Source organism: Callorhinus ursinus, unplaced genomic scaffold, assembly GCF_003265705.2.
Source record: "Callorhinus ursinus isolate GAN/ISIS: 27379988/994484 unplaced genomic scaffold, GSC_fseal_2.0 scaffold4, whole genome shotgun sequence".
Classification (NCBI taxonomy): domain Eukaryota; kingdom Metazoa; phylum Chordata; class Mammalia; order Carnivora; family Otariidae; genus Callorhinus; species Callorhinus ursinus.
This window is the reverse complement of record NW_027397066.1, coordinates 48,956,617-48,978,580: the sequence shown is the minus strand read 5'-3', so window position 1 is coordinate 48,978,580 and position 21,964 is coordinate 48,956,617. Positions and strand designations below refer to the sequence as shown.

The 21,964-nt window shown below is 34.9% G+C and overlaps 1 protein-coding gene across 6 annotated transcripts in view; it reads right to left on the bottom strand.

The window, feature by feature from the left end:
• Nucleotides 1-21,964, bottom strand: part of ADGRL3 (adhesion G protein-coupled receptor L3) — a 790,703-nt gene that overhangs the window by 614,643 nt on the left and 154,096 nt on the right. For 5 of the 6 annotated variants that reach the window (XM_073891741.1, XM_073891740.1, XM_073891744.1 and 2 more), the window contains exon 2: nucleotides 5,574-5,642. The gene's annotated coding sequence lies outside the window, so the exon portion shown is untranslated. Of the gene's footprint in view, nucleotides 1-4,373; nucleotides 4,486-5,573; nucleotides 5,643-21,964 lie in introns of those variants that run through there. The other variant, XM_073891743.1, reaches the window with a different exon arrangement.

Here is a 21,964-nt window from a genome sequence, read left to right as displayed (position 1 = left end):
CATGGCCAGTTTTTATATCCTGCACTTTCTGACTGGTTTTGAAATTAATTATAAAATGTAATTTCATAGCAAACCAAAAAATTTTTTTTTACTTTCTATGAACAAATGGTACAAAATGAGACAATGATCTTCGGTTCAAGGTGTTATATTAGTAGAGATCACTCCTATCTAGAGATAAAAATTAACACCTAGCTGTGGATGTTATTTCTGTAAAAAAACAGTAAATTATTATTGTTTAAAAAACACACACAAAGAAAGAACCCTACTCTGTAAAGCTCAGTAAATGGTGCCACCGGCCATTGGGTTGCCATTTCAAACCTCGGTCTCGTCCTACTGAGACTTCAACCCTCACTAGTAAAATGCAGTCAGTCACTAAGACCTGTAAATTCACCTTCTAAATAGTCTCAAAGGTATTACTACCACTCAATCCACTCAAGGTTGTTGCCTTAAACCAAGTCTTCATCACCTTACCTGAGTCATTTCATATATTTCCCAGAAAATCCTCCTGCCCGTAGCTGCAGTCACCCACATTGTCTACCTTTCTAGTATCCATGATCAAGGTCCGTTGTCCAATATAAAAGACACTTAAAAATAGAAACTAAAAGGGTGTTATAAAGAGAAAATATTTAGAATATATTAACTAATGGGAAGAGACAATAAACAAAATTGTGTGTACTGTGATAATATGTCAGGAGAAAAATAAAGCAGGAGAGGAATGCAAAGGGGTAGCCCAGGCAACTTCAATTTTAAATATGATGTTGAGGGAAGGCTGCCATGAGAAAAGGAGATTTAAAGCCTAGGAAATAAGCATGGAGAGAATGGCGATTGGGTGAGCAACCAATAGGCTAAGGACCCCAAGTAGAACGGGCTAGTGCGTTCAGCAAATGGCAAAGAAGCCAGGATAGCTGGAATGCAGAGGAGACTGAAAATGGACCAGGGATGAGCGCTGTACAGGGGAAATGATGTAGCAAGGAAAAGTGAAGGCTACTGTAATTCTTTCGGCAACAGGGCACTGTGATCTGGATCAAGATAATAGCCAAGGAGATGTTCAGAAGTGGTCAGATAGTATGTGCTGATGGATGTGCAATGTGTACAAAAGAAAATTCAAGATTCACTCCAAGGATTTATGCCCAAGGAGTCGGAAGAACAGAGCTATTAAGCAAAGGTTTTCTGAAAGTGATGTTTATGAAAGGTCCTTATTGTTATTTATTACTTTATTTATAATTATTTCGGAAACCTCGATTTGACATTTTGTGATTAAATCCATCCAAAGAGGTATACCTGGGTGGCTCAGTCAATTAAGCATCTGACTCTTAATTACAGCTCAGGTCATGATCTCAGAGTGGTGAAATCGAGCCCCATGTCGGGCTCTGTGCTCAGCTTGAGATTCTCTCCTTTTTCCCCTCTACTCCTCCCCCAGCTTGTGCACTTTCTCTCTGTGTCAAATAAATAAATAAATTACTGTTTATTGAATGGATAAAATATTTTTTATTGGATGGATATTTTTAATGGATAAAAATCCATTCAGAGGTCATTTACTGTGGAAAATGTATTTTCTACAGTACATCCTTCCTTTGAGGTTCAAAAAATTATTTTACCAAGCACTTAGTATTTCTAAGTGCTTAGTTATGTGTAGCTCTATTTTAAATGATATACGGTACATAATTTTATTAACCCCATACTAAAAATAAGGAAACTGAAGCCCAGAGAGGATAAGCAACACCTCCAAGGTCATATATCGTGTCTGTCTCTAAAACTTGACCTCTTTGCTGCTTTCTCTCAGGACTGGTTTTATATTTCATTACTAAAATAGAATGAAGCTAGAGGTTCTCAGGGCTATAGTGGTGGGAAGTGGGAACTACAGAAGGGCAGAAGAGAACTTCCAGAGATGGCAGATATATTCTCTCTCTTGATTTTGGTGGTACTTACACAACCTTATGTGTTTGTCAAAACAGAACTGGACATTAAAAAGAGTGATTTTACTATGTATGAATTATGCATAAATAATCCTGATTTTTTGAAAATCTAGCAAATATAAATTTACATAAATTGATATGGAAATACACAAACTTTAAAGTGAATCTTTCAGGGACACCTGGGTGGCTCAGTCGGTTAACCATCTGCCTTCAGCTCAGGTCATGAACCCAGGATCCTGGGATGGAGCCCTGCACCTGGCTCCTGGTTGAGCAGGGAGCCTGCTTCTCCCTCTCCCACTCCCCCCTGCTTGTGCTCTCTCTCTCTTTTACTCTCTCTGTCAAATAAAAAAACAAAATCTTAAAGAAAAATAAAGTGAATCTTTCATGCAACATAATTTGTTTGAATACTTTTTTGATAAAAGCAGTATTTTTAATATCATCTTCCAACAGTACTTACTGAGAAAGTAATACATTTTTATTGTTGCCATATAATTTTTCATGTGCGATTTTAGCCATTTTGAACACAGCAGAAAGTTCTAGGCTTTCTCCAATGCTTTTATTTCTCCTCTGCAGGAAATCTCAAATAAGGCTTCTAAACATCTATCAAAGTTCAGTTAAAATTCGTACATGTCTAGATTGAACATGACTTTAAACACTGCTAAAAAGACCTGGTTATTTGTGCTCCAGATGTTATTAAGTCTTGTATTCATGTTGCTGTGTTCTACCATTAACTTATAGTCAAGACAAAATTTGTTCTTAGCACAAGTTTAATGACTTATAAGAGACCAATCCCTATTTTATAGTCTTCTTGATTATTTTAGTTTTTAGCTATCCATAATAATTCTAAATAGATTATTAATATTTACATTAGATAATAAATCAGGAAAATATATCCCATAATACAAGTAAAGAAAATATCAGCTCTGCCATTTTTTGTTATTTTTTAATTAATTTATTTTCTTTTTTGGAGAGAGAGAGGGAGAGTGCAAGCAGGTAGAGAAGGGACAGAGGGAGAGGGAATGAATCTTAAACTGACTCTGTGCTGAGCACAGAGCCCGATGTAGGGCTCAATTTCATGACTCTGAGATCATGACCTGAGCCAAAATCAAGAATCAGATGCTTAACCAACTGAGCCACCCATGCGGCCCACCATTTTTTGTTGTTGTTGTTATTTATTTGGGCATGTAGTTATCAAATACTCTTCAGTTTGTAATCTTTATTTAACACTTCTAAAATCAATTGTCTAAATATGAGCAGTCTAGTTAAAAATTGACATTAATTCAGTTAATGCACTTATCCAAACTCATGTAATATCAGTACACTAAAATATCCTTAAAAACAATCACTGCCATCAAAATCCTGTGAGATACAACCTGACTTCCATTAGGATGGCTATAATCAAAATTCCAATAACTTTTGGCAAGGATAGGGTGAAACCAGGACACATGTCTGGGGAGAATGTGAAATGGTGCAGCCCCTTTGGAAAGCAGTTTGTTAGTTCCTCAAAAGGTAAAACATTCAGTTACCATATATTCTACCACCGGTATATATCCAAGAGAAATGAATACATATGCTTACATAAAAACTTGTATACAAACGTTCATAGCAGCCATTACTCATAATAGACAAAAAGTATTAAAAAAACCCCAATGTCCATCAACTAATAAATGGATAAACAAAATGTGGTATGTCCATAAAGTGGAATATTATTCAGACATAAAAAAATTATGTCCTGATTCACAGAACAAGGGTAAAACCCGACAACATTGTGAAGAGGGTAGGTACAAAAAGCCACGTATTGTATGATTCCATTTTTTATGGTAAATCCATAGAAGCTGAAAGTATATTAGCTGTAGCCAAGGAACAGGGCAAAGAGGCAAAAGTGAGTAAATGCTCAGGGTATAATCTAGATAAAAATGTTCTGGATTAGATAGTAGTGATAGTTATGCAACTTTGTGAATATACCAAAAAACACTAAATTGTATACTTTTTAAAAGAGTGGATTAATGGTATATAAATCATATCACAAAAAACAATGAAACAAACACTGTTAATCATTTAACACTGTAAAAAATCCCATGAATCCTCTAAAAACTTCATATTTTGGTGCCTGTAGCTGTCATTATGTTAAATATTATAAGGTCTTAATTCCTTCTTATATTTTGTGATGAAAATGAGTATCAAGGAGAGGTTCTGAAATTTTCTTCTCACAACCCTACAAATACCCTTAAGCACTCTGGAGACATCTTGGCTAGAAAATTAAGCTCTAGTCCAGCAAACATGATACTTGCATGGGCTGCTCCAAACCTACTTTTCCATATTCATCTCCTAACACTGTCCCACCGCATGAGTAATCCTTCAGCAACATTAGAAATATCAATCTTTCAATGGCCATTCCTTGTTCTTTTGTGTACTCTTTCATAAGCTCTTCTGTTAGCTTGGAATGCATGACCTCACCTTCTCTGCCTCAACGGCCCCTCAGTGAATTTCATAACTTGTATGAAGATTTCAAGAGACTCCAGCAAAAGTGACTTGCTCCCACTTTTGTTTCTTTAACAGTCTGCCAGTGACTCTTACAAAATGTAAACAGTAATTTCTATAGAGTTTCGTATCTTTCCCACCAGCATTTAACTTCTCCAGAGCAAGCATATCTCAGCCTTGCGTGGCTAAATATTTTGAAAAAAAAAAAACAAAAACAAAAACGATTGAATCAGTGTGTTTTTGTTAATTTAACTAATTTATATCACTAAGAACCAAAAACCCATTTCATATTCAACATAGTAAAAGAATGTCTGCAAAATTTATATGTTAATGTATACATAAGCTAGTAAATACAAATAAAGGAGATTCAATCATATCTACTGTGGGAAATAGGAAATAATGTTTGCCTATGTGAATGAATGTGCTAAAGAAAGCAGTGGCAAAGAAATTAAGGCAAAAATATCTAAAAGAAGGAATATCAATTGGAAATTTTACTGCCTACAGAGGTGAGTGCAATATTTTTATAGTCTTAAATTACTCAGTACTCTTCAAGTAAAAAGTACAGAATCTTTGAAAATAGACTTATAACAATTTATAATACATACCATTAAATCAACAACTCAAAATTAAATGAACATGATTTAATGGGAATAAGAAAATTGGTATTTCTGCTTTTAAGATGTATATTTATAATAATGTATATTCTAGATATTACAAAGTCACTTTACAGAAATTAACATGGTAACTTCAAGAACAAAGGAAATTCCAATTTTAACGTTGGTTGATTAATATAAAGACCTACTTGCCTTCAAATAATTTGCTGAAGAAGATGCAAATCATTTATGTTATTAATATATGGAATATAAATTATTAAGAACGCATTTATTGTTCATCTAGCTAGAGTATGCCTCCTTAAATGGAATTCTGTATATTTTTGGGAAAATAATATTGACAATTCTTATGGACAAATATGTAAATTTAAATATGTAAATTTATTTGTCCACAAGAAATATCAATTTTATTTTCCCAAAAATATACAGAATTCCATTTAAGTAACTCATTAAAAATTTTTCAATATGATCCTCATAAAAACATATACAAACTTGAATGGAAACATATTAAATACACTTTGAAATTACTAACAATTATGATTGGCAAAAATTATCTAATAGTTACCTTAATTTGCTCTTCAGTAGCTAAAAGTCCATGTTCTTTTCCTCCGATTTACTGAACATTTAAACATCTCTGTAAAAAAAAATACATTAGATGATGAGAAAAAATCATACTTTATGGTTATACTTTTAGGACTATTTGGGTATACTCATTTATTTCTTATTATTGGTCAAGTGCCTTTTTTCCCCACAATGCTTGGGGTATAGCAGCAGAACCATGGTATAAAAAATGAAATTCTATTTACCTCTGACACATCTTCTTCAACCATCTAATTTACTGTATCATTCACTAGGAATAATTAGGTACGGGAATTTAAATATCTTCCTAATTTAAAAAAGATGCAAGGGACACCTGGGTGGTTCACTGGGTTAAGCGACTGACTCTTGATTTCAGTCAGGTCATGATCTCAAGGTCCTGGGATCAAGCCCCAGGACAGGCTCCGTGCTCAGTGGGGAGTCTGCTTGATTGTTTCCCTCTCCCTCTGCTCTTCCTGCTCATGCTCTCTCTCTCTCAAATTAATAAATCTTAAAGGAAAAAAAAAGTGTCCATTGCTAGAAACCAGAAAGTTTCTTAGAGCTCATAGAACTTATTTTAAAAACTTACATCTTCTTTTATTTATTTTTTAAAAGATTTATTTATTTATTTTGGAGAGAGAGAGCAAGAAAGAGAGCATGCACATGAGCAGGGGGAGGGGCAGAGGCTAAGGGAGAGTATCCTCAAGCAGACTCCCCGCGGAGGGTGGGGACAGCCTCCTGACTCCGGGCTCAATCCCAAGACCGTGAGATCACGACCTGAGCCGAAATCAAGAGTCCAACACTTAACTGACTGTGCCACCCAGAAGCCCCTGCAACAGATATTTCTAATAAGATCCTGGGATGTGTTTAATCACTTTTACCATTAGAACTGCTGTGTTAGCCTGGTGATGGGTATTAAAGAGGGCACATACTGAATGGAACACTGAGTGTTATATGCAAACAATGAATCATGGAACACTACATCAAAAACTAATGATATAATGTATTGTAATTAACATAACAATAAAAATAAAAAAATTTAAAAAAAGAACTGCTGTGAAAAAAAATTGAAAAACACCTTAATATATATCTTGCCACTTAATCATATATACCAAATATGCTCTCTGTGTATTTATATACATAGACAGAGACCATGATTACAATAGTTTAAACAAATTCAGATTTTAAAAATAATAGAAAGGAAAAATATAATAGAAAGGAATAAACAAAGAGTTTACTAAATGGTATATTTACAGGGATGACTGCTAGTCTTCATTTTCTTTAAATTGCCAAAATATTTTCTATTTCTTTTATTAAACTAATATCAACATGCCAGACATTTTACCAAAAAGGGGGAAAAAAAGAGTAATATCCTTCAAAGAAGTTTCTTTGGGATTTCAATGTTTTCTAATGGCTCTGCACTGGTCATATCAGGTTTTAAACTTTTTTTTTTAATTTTTTTATTGTTATGTTAATCACCATACATTACATCATTAGTTCTTGATGTATTGTTCCATGATTCATTGTTTGTGCGTAACACCCAGTGCTCCATGCAGAATTTGCCTTCTTCAATACCCATCACCAGGCTAACCCATCCCCCCACCCTCCTCCCCTCTAGAACCCTCAGTTTGTTTTTCAGAGTCCGTCGTCTCTCATGGTTCATCTCCCCCTCCGAAGGTTTTAAACTTTCTAGTGAGTCTATTTAAGTGCTTTATAGGAGCATCAGCTGCATTAGTTAATTATTATGATACTTGGTATTTATTATGCTATTCGTAGTAGTATGCTATTAGCAAAACGTTAAGGGATCATATATGTGCCAAAACAATGACAAAATCTAGTATCTATTCTATAATCTTGTTCCCAAATGGATAAGGAATTAGATATATGCAGAAACTCATTAGCATAAAATTAAAATTAAGTTCTCCTTTATAGAATCACTATTGATTACCATCAGATATATATGAAAACAAATTAGTGTAAAAATATTCATTAATAAAAGCATTATATTTTGCTTGAGTTTTTTTAAACTATATTTTTCCTAGTGAGTACCCACCCATATTTGCTCAATTAGTGAGGATTTGTACAAGAGCAATCCATTCCGTATCTGAATGGTATGCCTGACTACTTGAACAGGCAACTGAGAGCAATTTTTAGGCAATTTCTTGGCTGTACACATAAGGTATTGTTTCCCAGTTTTTGAAGAATAAGCCCATCCAATCTTACAAATATTTTACATGTCTGAACAATCATGGGTAATGATAGCACAGGCTCTCCTAGAATTATCCTCACTCAGTAGATTTTGTTTCTCTCAATTAGGAAATAAATTCTGATATCCAAACATGACTTATTCCACAAAGTTCTCACTAACAGCACCAAACCAACTACCCACAGACAGAACAAATCTTATGTTCCCTGATGCTCCCATACCCCTGTGTATATTCTTCTATATGGCTGAACCCGTACATTGTAATGTGAATTGCTTCAGAACAGAGACTGTGACTACTTCTTCAGTTGGTATCACCCCACCCTAAAGAACCAAACACTTAAAAGGGCCTCAAAAATGCTGACTGGGTAAACAAAACATTTTCTTTTTAGTTTAAAAAAAATTCTAAGTATTTATTGGAAACTGTATTGGTCTCACATAAATTGAGACCAAGAACAAAAATGCACCATTGTATGTCTTTGAGTTTGTTTGCATAACTATCTTTATAGGTCCATTTTCCTTTTGCTCAGAAGATCAGAGAATCTTCAGTTTACAATTTGGCTATTCAGTGTCTCAATGCTTCATCCAATTATTGCCCCTTCAGGCACTTCAGAGTTAGTAGACAACTCAGAGAGCCAACAACTCAGACAGAAGAACAAGCTTACACCGGGTCACAGCTTCCTAAGGGGAAGGAGACCAGGTCAGAGGTAAATCACAGAGAAGGAAAAGGGGAATAGCTGGCTAAAGGGAATTGAAAACCAAACAGAAGGGAAGAAAAGGTATACATATCAAGTGATACTCTTCTATCAGCATAAAGTGTTAACCTGAATTTCTTTTCATATTTAGTAAACTTGTACTAAAAGGGATGTTAAAAGGAGCTATTAGAATAATTATTTGAATAATTTGACTACTTCGAAGGAAACACTCAGAAAGGATAGAAAATTGGGTGTGTTTATATCTTCATATTTTCAGCACCATTCAAAAGTGACAGAAAAAGAAATTTCCTAGCAGTTATTGCAGTTCACTCTATGCTTTGCAAATCAGATGGAAATACCTGAATACTAGATTGCTTTAATTAAAAATTAAAAGCTAAATTAATCCATCCTTTAGAAAAAACCTTGTAAACAAGCAGATATATAAGACAGCAAAAATGGAAAATAAAATTATAAGATTTGATTCACCAACTAAAAAAGGGAATACATAATAAAGAAAAATGTTCAAAACAAATTTTCTAATCATGAGACATCAAGTTTAAAAAGTAGAGCAACATTCATTCATTCATTCACCAAATATATACTCTGTGCCCAGGCACAGTTCTAGGTGCTATGGATTCAGGAGTGAGCTAAACAGACAAAAACAGCATTCACAGAGTTTATCCTTACCTTGCGGTTGAGGGGTGAGAAAAGATTGAAAGAGAGAGAAAGAAACTGACTATATTCTTCAGACATTTTTGTATTATTTTTAAATGTTAAACACTTCATATTTTTGAATATTTTATATTCCCATTAACCTTAAATTTTTTAAGGTTTTAAGGACTTTATATTCTCACTTTACCTTTATAAAATTCCTGAGGTTAGTATGAACATTACCTTGTTTATTTTACAAATAAATATTCTGAGACATTGAGTGGCAAAGCCAGAATGTGAATATAAGTAATCCAAATTCAGTCTATACCCTCCAGCTTCTCAAACAGCATTATATTGACTATCACTGCCCATATCTGAAAAGAGGATGTTTATAAGGATAAACAGTAATTTTCTGTAAATGAATTCTTTCGGGAATAATCATCTCAGAATTTCATAACACTGATTATTTTTTGAAGGTACCTTGGCATTCTAATATTTAAATGAGATTCCAGGAAATCAAAGTAAAAATTAGTCTGGAATTAAGATGAAAATATATTTTATTGTCTTGGTCTGTGAGGCATTAATTTATGTTACATCTCCTACTGAACTTTCCAATAAAGGTTCAGGAAGAAATGAAGAATTCATTTGTACAAACATACCCTAAAAAGATCATTCTAGGGATGCCTGGGCAGCTCAGTTGGTTAAGGGTCTGCCTTCGGCTCAGATCATGATCCCAGGGTCTGGGATGGAGTCCCACATTGGGCTCCTTCTCAGCAGGAAGCCTGCTGCTCCCCCTGCTTGCGCTCTCTCTCTCTCTCTCTCTGACAAATAAATAAAATCTTTAAGAAATAAATAAAAATAAAATAAAATAAAGATCATTCTAGTGTCAGTTAAAAGATGTTTTGCAGCCTAAGATGACAGCTATGTTGTTGTTTTTTTAAGAAAAGTGAAAACAGATTTTTTAAAAATACAGTGAATTAGTGGACTATTTGTAAGGTAATATATTTTGTTTTGTTTTGGTCTATGAGAGTCCTTAAATCATTTTTAGAACTAAACAGTTAAATGTTAGGTGCCACAGTTTCATTACCTGTAAAAAGAAGTATATAGCCTTCCATCTATCATTTCCAAATATTTGGAAGTGAAATAAGTAAATATGAGTCAAAATGCAGTAAACAGACACATTAACTGCATTATGACATTTCATCTCCACATCTTCAACTAGGTTCCATCTCCACATCTTCAACTAGGTTTTCCAATGCTACCTCTTTAGTTATGATGTTCAAATCATTTTTCCAACTACCCCCTCTCAGTTTCTCAATCTACCAGTTATCTTCAAATACCTTCTACTTTCATTCCATATCAATAACCATTATCATGTACCACATTTCCTCAGTAGACTCTTCAAATTTGTTTTTCATTTTTATTTCCAGTAATTTTACAGATTAGAAGGTGCAACTGATAAAGATTATCATGGTTATCAGGTGATGGTGCTTAAACAAGATCCCAAGGCATTTCACACTTAGTCTGGCCTCCTGCCACTTCAGGCTGTCACCACTGGCCCCCATACTTGGAATATTGCAAGGTTCAAGAATAGCACCTTCTCATTCATATAGCACCATTTTATCCCCACTCCTTGCAAACAGCTGCCAGAATAACCTGAGACCTCATTTTTCCCATGATGGTTTCTGCTCATTAATCCACAAAACACTATGTTGTTTTCTACAGGATCTGGTTTTTCAAGACCCTCTAGGATGAATACATTATTTTCTATTAAGAACATTTTTTGACACTGCTCTACTCCACCAGACAGAATTTCCACATCAGCAAGTTGAGGTTGCTGACTGGCTCCTGAGACAGATTATTCCAGATAGAGTGGCTTGTTAATGTATCAAGAACTGTTCTGTACAGTTCTCTACACTTATACTTTGAATGCCATGCTAACATTATGCTAAGGTCTCATTCTCCAATGAAATTAGCCTCCACACTTTAGGTACAAACAGGTCTGTAACTTCTGGTGCATTTAAATCAAGAGTACAAAGTTTAGTCCTCAATGTGCCAAATTTCCACATGTGATCATTTTCAGCCCCCAAGAATGTAAGTCATTGTATAAAGGAGGGTGTCTCAGGTGCAATTTTCTATCAACATAAAACTGGACAAAATTGACAACAACATTTCAGGACTATGGAAACTGACCAGTCATCCAATCAATTTAAGGGTTTATGCCAGAAAAATTACCCTACTTTTAATAAGAACAGTGGGAATCCTGTAGTATTTTTGCCTGGAAATTCTACTCTCTCACCCCACAACTTCCAGCTAGACTCTTAGGTCATAAAACAAACCTTAATGAATTTAAAAGAATTGAAATCATAAAAGTAGACTGACCAAAACAGAATGAAATTTAATTTTTTTTGGAAATCCCCAAATATTTGGAAATTAAAAAAACACTTATACGTATCTCATGTATCAAAGAAATTAGAAAATAAATTAGAAAATATTTTTCGACTGAGGAAAACTAAAGCAGAGCATATCATAATTTAATGGAATGCAGCTAAAGCTGTGCTTAAAAGTAAATTTATAGCCTTAAACACTTAAGAAGAAAGAAAAGTAAGAAAAGAAGAGCAAATTAAGCAAAAAGAAGGGAAGAATGAAAGGGAAAAATGTGTGACCAGAAAATTATAAAACGAAAACATTCCCACTACTTATTCTGTTATTAAAAATCCCTTACCTTTTCTAACCCTTAGGATTTCATCTTTAACATGGTAACATTAAATTACTCATAACCCTCCTTTGCTGAAAAACATAATTGGTATTTTTTGGAATAGCCAACAGATCTATGATATTAAAAATATATATTACATAGAAAACTCATAGTTTATTAATTGAGGGAAAGGACTGCTGATAATCCAAAACACAAAATAATCTTGAAAACTTAATATATTATACACATTTTCACTTATAAAAGATTGAACCTCTTACATTTTGTTTTGATGCTATTAAAAGAAGTCATAATTAATGGAAGATAGGGAAAAATTATGATGGTGGCAGTTTGCCTGCTTGCATACAGAGGAGAGCAGAAGATAGCACAGAATATATCGGACAGGACAGGGAAGGAAAAAAGAAGAACCCTTCATCAGTGTCTACTATATACCAGCCACGGGGCAATATCAAGCCTTAGAGCAACATGTACAAAGACCCTGTCTCCACAGAAAAGAGTTCTTATTTGTTAAAATCAAAATAAAAGATTAGGTCTTTTAATTATTTCCGTTCATTTGCAATTCAATTACACACAGATTGTTTCTTCTCTCACAGAAACAGCAATGCCCTAATGAATCAGTTCATCAGAAGTCCATGGCATGCATAACCCCAAAACTCCTCATCCCAGCAGGTATGTGCTAAGGTGATGCCCTTGAATGATATTTCTTCCAGGGATCTGTTTCTGATATATGCCTTCAGCTGATAAACATACCAGAAGGCAAAGACATTAGTCTTTCCCAGGTATCCAAAACTAAAACAAAGCTTTTAAACCCACAAATACCTCTTTCTCTGAGTTTAGCCTAGGACTGAATCAACCAATGCTTTAGCTTATTCCTGGGTAAGGACTATGCAGCCTGCTACTCTAACCCTAAGGACTCTTGGGTGTCCAGGAAGATTATTTCCTCAGCAATGTAGTTTTTTTCTTTCTCTGCTTGAGAAACAGCTTTTAAGTTATCAATATAAAAAGCAATCATTCAAATTAATCTGTGCATTTACCCCTCAAAAGTGCCTATAATTACACATATTTGCATCCTATAGTTTCCAAAGTCTATAATAGGAGTTACCAAGCTACTTTCATTTATAATAAAATATGCCTACATTCTATACTTTTAAATAATCATTTATTGGTAGAACACACTGATAACCACCCCATTACTTATATCTTGTTCTGTTTCATTTTAAAAATTTAAATGAGGAACTTTAAAAATGCCTAAAAATGAAAGTTCTGATATATGAAAAGATCTTTTTCTTTAAACATTATCGTCTCCTTAATTATCACGGTTTTTTTGTTTGTTTTTTGTTTTTAAGATTTTATTTATTTGACAGAGAGACACGGTGAGAGAGGGAACACAAGCAGGGGGGAGTGGGAGAGGAAGAAGCAGGCTTCCCGCTGCGCAGGGAACCCAACGTGGGCTTGATCCCAGGACTCTGGGACCATGACCTAAGCCAAAGGCAGATGCCCAACAACTGAGCCACCCAGGCACCCCAATTATCAGGTTTTTAGCTCACAAAAACGTACTTTCCCTTCATGACTATTCTAGTAACAACAATTTAATCTCAAACTATCTCATATAGTGAAAATAGCTTAAGAATAAGTTTTTGTGCCAACACATACTACCAAATATTTTCTACAGACTCATGATTGGATTTTTATACATTTATGCAGTTTCTGTTCTAGAAAAATGATTTTTATCTCCCATGTCTATGAGGCCAAATTGTCAGCTGATAATCAATTCCAAAGAAAATCCAGTATGCCAGAATCCTAAGTTTTACTAAGGATGAGAACCTGGTGTCTAATGAAGTGTTCTCAAAGGTTTAAAAGAGTTGGACTGCCAAGCCAGACGCTGCATCTCAGATAAGCTTCTTCCAAAAATCCTCATTCCTCTGGTCATTAAAAAAAAAAAAAAAAAAAATCAATGAATGTATTCTAACCAAAGTTTAAAAAGCTTCTGAGAAATGACCTCTGCCAAAGTCCTCTGGGGACTTTCCAACTGTGCAGGGGGTAGGGTGTGGGATCAAAAAGCAGAAAGAAGGAAGAAATGCTTCTGAGCAAGTGAAAAAAAAAAAATCTAGCTGGAGAACTAAAAGGGATTAGCTTACATATCAAATATCAGATTTCCATTGCACTGCTACTCTGCTTTCTCCTCTTTTTTCTGGCCCATTCTTGCATTGTCTGTAGTTCATTACACGAAGCTTTATTTCCCACTTTTTGTAAGATTTCAAGCAGAAAATCTTCAATACTGAAATCTTGAAAATGGTATGCTTTACATTACACAGTAATAAGTACCTTATCTGAGACTCCACTATCTGGAAATCAGACCAATTTAACATACAGTCCTAAATCAGGAAATACATTTAAAAGAAAAAAGAAAAAAATCTCACACTGCACTAACACTCAATGAACTTGACTCGCAGAGAGGCCTTTAATCAAGATGTAGTTATTCTTTATGTTCTCCAGTAATCTAACAATGAGAAATCAAAAGCAGAAGCTGCACACAAACATCTACCACAAATACACAAAGATCTGAGGAAAACTGAAAGCTACTCCGAAGGCACTGTGGAAAGAGTTTTTATTCAATTAGCAATAATTGCGCCTCAGATAAACCTCATTCTGTCAAACACCTGGAGTTTTACAAACTCTTTAATTGGGTGGATGTTTGCCTCAATTTTTCAGAAAATTTTCTGTACCCAAAGAAGCCCCCACCCAAGCAAGACTCTATATAACTGAAGTTTTACTCATGTACAATTCAAAATAATCATAAATCAACAAGGTCAAATTTACAGGTATTATATAGACAATTAAAATTTAACAGCCTTGGTAAAGTATAAAGGATATGTGTATGTTTGTGTGTATTTTACCCATTCCTTTTGAGGACATCACTTTTAAGTATATTTATTTTATTTCTATATATTATATATAGAAAAAGATGAGAAGATAAATACATATTTTAAGTTATTTAAAGATCACATACCCATGAAGGGGAAATCCATATCACTCCTTCCAAACAGTGTCCACTAGAATTTTTTTTAATTAGTTGTTTCTTTTTGGGGGAGCTGGAGGAGCATATTTCTTCACAGGGCTTTTAAAAATAATAAATGTTGGGGCACCTGGATGGCTCACTCAGTTGAGCATCCAGCTCAGGTCATGATCTCTGGGTCATAGGATCCAGCCCCAGGTCAGGCTTCGCACTCAACACAGAGTCTGATTAAGTTTATTTTTTAAATTTACCTGGTATTGAATTTAGTTTACATTATTACTAAATATAACCAATTTACTTTGAAGTACACATGCAGAAGATGTAAAGAAAATACTAATAGTTAAATAGAAAAGGTTTTCCATTTTTGCTACTTTCCCTCCTAACAAAGTTAATTTCTCAAAATTGTATAGGATAAAATACGCAAATATAACTATACTTATCACTATAAAAGAAATAAACTCTATGTTTCTTCGTCCTTCAAAATAGTATTTAAAACTAAATGACCATGTTTTATGTAAAACAGTCATATATTGATCTTCTCTTACATGATTATATACCTATTATAACTATAAGACTAGCATGCTATGGTTATTATGGTTAAAAATCAAGACCAAAGATGAATAAGATATTTCTGGGATAGCAGCAGAAAAGAGGTTTAAAAACTTTGCTGAAATAATTTTTTAGCCCCCAAAAATCGATTTTTTTCTTCTAATGCCTGGCAAAATCCCTACTAATAAGCAACAGCTTTTAAATTCCATATTTCAACTTTAACCTTTACTTAATAAAATGGATGCAAATTTAAAATACATTTATATATATTTAGATTCCAAGTTAAAAAAAAAACTATTTATAGCCATTTTCATTCAAGAATCAATCCAGCAAAGAAAGCCACAGTAAACCTGGAAGTGGGCTAGCTAACAACCACCAAACTGAATTAAACATTATTCCCGCTCCCAGAACACTCACAGCCAACTGTACAAATTCTTAATAATGTACAGCACTCTTGGTTTGAAAATATTTAATTATCAACATTAGGGATAAGAATAATAGCAACAATAACAACACAACAGCAATAAGCTTAAGAGGTCAACTAACTTAATCAAAAGCACAATTTAGATTACACTCTGGACAAACTGTGTTAATAAGCACAACGGAGTACAAAGGCAAATATACTGAAAATATTACCTAAATATTAAACAGCAAATAAAAATAAAATCTTTCTCTACTTCACCGCAGGCAAAGAAAGTCAAATGCCACTTGATCCAATTAAGCCAATTTAGGATACACAAATACTTAAAAGCCTGAGCCATACTAAGTGATGAAGGCAAAATGGACTGAGTCCAAATCTGCTTTATTTGTTTAGATGCTATTTATTATGGCTCTATTTTATTATAGGGTAGTAAAAAAAAAATTACAAGGCAACATCCTGTTATTTTCCACTGGGAAAAATGATACAGATGCACTATTAAAAACTCAGCTCAGACAGCAGCATGTCAGGCTGCATGCCTACTTGTGCCTTTACAATGTGTCAATAGACACTGATGTTCATGCAGCTGATGGTAAAACTAGCCTAATTATTGCCACTTAAATGTTCCATAAAATTGTGGCTTTATAGAAATCTAGAACCTTTAACTCTATACATATTGGAAGGGAAAGAGTTGTTTAAAACAACTAAACCCCATTATTTCTTTGTAAAAAATGAAATGTCTTAATTCTCCCCCTAAAACTACTACCCTGTTTCCAGGGTAGTTAGCATATCATGAAATCACTATTAACAAATCGTAAATTGTGAGCCCTATTTCAAATCAGTTATCTAATAAGTAGCCTAATTTGTTGAGAAAGTGAATGAGCTTCACAAAAGAATTAAGAGCAAAGGAGAGGGAGAGAGGGGGAGAGACAGAGACAGGGAGAGAGAGCGAGAGAGCAAGAAACAGACTACTGAGAACAAACTGATAGTTACCAGAGGGGAGCCTGAAATGGATGGATGAAACAGATGATGGGGATTAAGGAATGCACTTGTCCTGATGAGCATCAGGTGTTGTATGGAATTGGTGAATCACTACATTGTACACCTGAAACTAATATAACACTGAACGTTAACTATACTGGAATTTAAAAGAAAATTTAAAAAATAAAGATAATTAGGTTATAATCAATTTTAAAAGATTAAGATAATGGCTTTTCTTTTCAAAGATTTTATTTATTTGAGAGAGAGAGAAAGCAAGAGAAGAGCCAGAGAGAGAGAGAGAGACAGCACAAGCTGGGGCGGGGGGCAGGGAGAGGGAGAAGCAGGCTCCCCACTGAGCAGGGAGCCCGATGACAGCAATGCAGGGCTCGATCCCAAGACCCTGGGATCATGACCTGAGCTGAAGGCAGACGCTTAACTGGCTGAGCCACCCAGGTGCCTCAAGATAATTGCTTTTCTAATAAGCCCTATAAATATCATCTTTTCTCCTTTCATCATTATTCTCATCAATCTACATTCATTGTGTCATGAAAATGTTGCATTATATAGAATTCTAACTACACAAAACAGAAATACTCATTTTCTTTCTGTTACTTGAGAAAGAAGATTAAGGAAAATTAGATTTTGTTTAGTATTTGGCACTTCAAAGGACACCAACTGGTGTTCCACAGTTCCATCCATTTTAGATGGGAAAATGCTGTGCTGCAGAGCGTGAGTGCTTGGAAATACTCTTAGTTTCGAAGCAGACGCAGCTTTAGACTTACTGCCATAAAGCATCTCAAAACTTCTGCTGATCCAAAAGCTAAGAGTTCCTGACATGCACGGCACCCCTGCAAAGTACTCCTGGACCGCGTGAAAATGTAGTACAGAGATGGCACCAAGGAAGGTACACTTTCCTTGTCTCCAATATGTGGATGATTCTTTTTGAGGTATTTTAGCTCAAATGATCTTGAACATCAAATAGCCTGTGTTTGCTAAGAGTATCCTCTATGCCTGCCTGTCCATCTCCCAAAGTATTAGTCCCTTCAGCAGCTCTGCAGAGCTAAAGCAAATTAGATTTTACAGTTTAGAAAAGTCAGTTATACTTGTGAGTGGTAGATGGAATTAAAGATCTTCTTTGGCATTGTGATCTCCAAAGTCAAGTAGTCAAGTAAACTCAATATTACAATCTGCCGGGGTATTTTGTTTGTTCGTTTCATTTTTGTTGCTGTCCAGAACAGCCAAATTTGGTTAGGAGGATGCTTGGGCAGCAGCATCTGAATGGCAATCATAATGTCATAACCACTGTTTTACGGCTTGAGCATAATTTATTAGCCAACAATACCCATCTCATCTTCCATTCCCTTTACCAGATAAACATTGGGGGGTAAGGGGGAGGAGGACCATTTAGAGACTATCCTACTGCTTAATGTTCCCTCTAAAAATTCAACCTAAGGCTAAAGTAAGATTTGTCATAATTGCTAGAACAGTTTTAAGAACATGGCTGCAGGATTATTCTTTACTTCATCTATTATAATATCATGCACAACACAGCTACTCAAAACTTGATGATGACATTAAGATATGGTCACTATTGAAGAGAACAGACCACTGCAAGTCACATTACACAAACTTTACTGTTATTACTGAGTTTTGGTGATCTCTCAAATGCCCTGTCCTCACCTGTAACTCCAACCTGTTTGTATAAATGGTCACCCACATTTAGAACATCCTTCTCTGATTCTCCACCTGTTAATGGCTTCATTTATTTGTTCATTCATTCATCCTACAATATTTATTTGAAATATACTCTGCTCTAGACACTGCAATACTCTGTGTGGTATAAAAATAAGTAACAGGAGAGTCCTGCTTTCTAAGAAACTTAATACCCTATGGAAACAGAGTTGTGTAAATAAATAGTCAAAAAACATGAGGTAAACACTATTTAAAAAAAGAACTGATAGCAGTAGAGATGCACAACAGGCTCTTATGCAAAACAAACATAGCATAATCTAGACTTGTACATTCATTATTTCACATTCATGTATCATCCACCACATGATAACCCCTTGGAAGATAGGATATACCATTATGGAGTGGTTTGACCATTAGCCAAATTAAATTTATCACTGATCATCCATATAACATATAAAATATATATATAACAACAGTAAAAAAACCATGAAGTCTGGCTATGTTGATTAAAAACTCTACCTCTGACAGTGAAGCATGAACTGGACGTGTTTGTGCCTTAATTTGCTCATCTATAAAATCTAGACTATGAAATATTTTAAGTGTTATTAATGGGGCACCTCGGTGTCTCAGTCATTAAGCATCTGCCTTCAGCTGAGGTCATGATCCCAGGGTCCTGGGATCAAGCCTCACATCGGGCTCCCTGCTCAGTAGGAAGCCTGCTTCTCCCTCTCCCACTCCCCCTGCTTGTGTTCCCTCTCTTGCTGTCTCTCTCTGTCAAATAAATAAATAAAATTTTTAAGTAAATAAATAAATGAATAAATAAAGTGTTATTAAGATTAATTAAGTCATCCATGTGAAAACCTAGAACTGTCTTTAGCACATAATAGGCACAATTTTTTTAACCTATTAAGGCCAGAAATGTTACAGTTGATATTTTACATGCATGTATTTTAAAAATCTTTATTTATAAATTATATAACATGAGTGCCATTCAACAGGTGATGAATCTGCAGCACAAAGAATGCAAAACATCCTCCAAACAAGAGAGCTACTAAATGGCAGAGTCATAAGAAAAAATTTATCTACAATATTCACAAAGGACAGAAATAAATGACACACATATTGGGCATCATAACCAATAGACCCACAATTCTAGACATTTCAAGAGATAAGTATCACTATCAGAAAAATACTTGGCAAACTAAGAGCAAAATTTTTTTCAACTATTAAAACAAATCCAAAACAGCTAAATATTACTATTTTAATTCAATTGATTTTTTTAAAAAATTGAGGCCTTTGTCTAAGGAATCCTGACAAAATGAAGTTTATCAGTGCATTTTTTTAGTAATAAACAAAAAGAATATTATGTAATCACTTCTGACGATATTTTGTACTACACCCATCATAAAATTGCTTCAAGGAAGTTTAATTCTTAAGTCTTTTGGAGTAGATATACAATTTAGATATAAAATTTCGATATATAAAATTTAGATATAAAAATTCATGGCCTTTTCGAAGAAATTAAGTACTTGCTTTTCTTACCAAGTGTATAATAATCATTTTGTTATTTATTTTTTGTTAAATTTTGTTGTTATGTTTATGCTAATTTTGTTAGTTATGTTTATGCTAATGACATTCTCCTAGAGCCTTAAGAAGCATAATTACAGTAATTTTTAACACTACGATTTCAAGGGCACCTGCGTGGCTCAGTCGGTTAACATCTGCCTTCGGCTCAGGTCATGATCCCAGGGTTCTGGGATAGAGCCCGGCATTGCATCGGGCTCCCTGCTCAGTGGGGAGCCTGCTTCTCCCTCTCCCTCTGCCTGCTGGCCCCCTGCTTGTGTTCTCTCTCTCTCTCTCTCACTTTCTGTCAAATAAATAAAAATAAAATCTTTAAACAAAAATACAATTTCAAAAACACAGTAATTGTTTCAACAATTGAAACAGAAAATTCCCCTCATGGGAGTAGGAAGCCAGGACATCTCTAAGTGTACCACCAGACTTACATGATGATTATTATCACAGTAATCTCCTCTAAAACTAATGTTACTTAGTACAAATGCTACTCATACCAACAAACTGTTACACAGAAAAGCTACTAACCTAGTAACACATTCAGTTTCCTATATATCCATGCTTCTCTTTCTGCCAATCCATACTGTTCATCACTCCCAGAGTACCCGTCCTAAAGTAAAGGTACGTTCACAATAAAAATAACTGGTTTCACCGTGTGCTAGGCCCGGCTGTAAGCCCTTTTACATACAGAGACTCAGCTCATCGTCACAACATCATGAGAGTAGCTATCATTACCGCCCTGATTTTAAGAAATAGCAACAGAAGCCTAGAAATTTATTCATAATTGGCAGGGCCTGCACTAGAAATCAGGCCCGTTTAACCCCAAAGCCCATGCTCTTAACCACTGCATTTTGCTCTTTACTTTCTTCAGCTTGTTTAATGCTGTTTATATTTCAAGGCTCAAACCAAAAGCAAGTATTTCAATAAAGCTCTTTAAAATCATGCAATCAGTCAAAACAAATCTTCCCTCTCAGAATCTGTAGCTATTCTTCTCTGACCCCTTACACTTACTGAATAGTTGCTATATGCTAGGCTATGCTATATGCTGTTTCTATACATGAATCGCATCACAAATGTTGTAGGTCATAGAGTATTCTCCACTCCATAAATGTAAGAAATGAAGACATTTAAAAAGACACAGGAAGTCACAGGGCTGGTGAGGATTCAACATGAGCAGCTGTGTTCTCCATACCCTGCACAGCACACAACATCCTATTGCCCCCTGCAAAGAATAGAAGAGGGCTCCTATCCAGGGTCTCCTTATTAGATTCCTAGATTATTAGACTCATGGCCTTTGGTGGGTTGTGGTGCCTCTTAGCCTCAGTTTCTTCACTGGTAACATAAATATAAAAAGTGTTTAACTCACAGTATTGTTCAGAAAACTAAGTAACACAGGAGGGTGCTCACTAAACATAAATTTTAGCAGCTACTATTGTTACTATTATAAGACCTTTTCATCCTCTAGGGGAAGAGCTTGGAAAGTAACCAAATGCTCAAAAATGTTGCATCTCTAGTATTTAAGTATGCAACAAAAAAAAATGTTCATTAAATGTCTGAAGGGTTTTAGTCTTCATTATCTGGAACTCTAAGAGAGAAAAGTCCATTGGAGTATGTTGTATCCAGTAGCTCTTTTTCCTCATCTAATATCCAAATCCTTCTTAGAGTTTATAGACCCTTCACAACAAAGTTTTCTTTTTTAAAAAACTACCATGTGAAGATAATTTTTTTAAAGATTTTATTTATTTATTTGAGAGAGAAAGAGAGAGAGAGAGAGAGAGAGAGAGATCACGAACACGGGAGAAGGGTAGAGAGAGAAGCAGACTCCCTCCCGGGCCGGGAGCATGATGTGAGACTCGATCCCAGGACCCCGGGATCATGACCTGA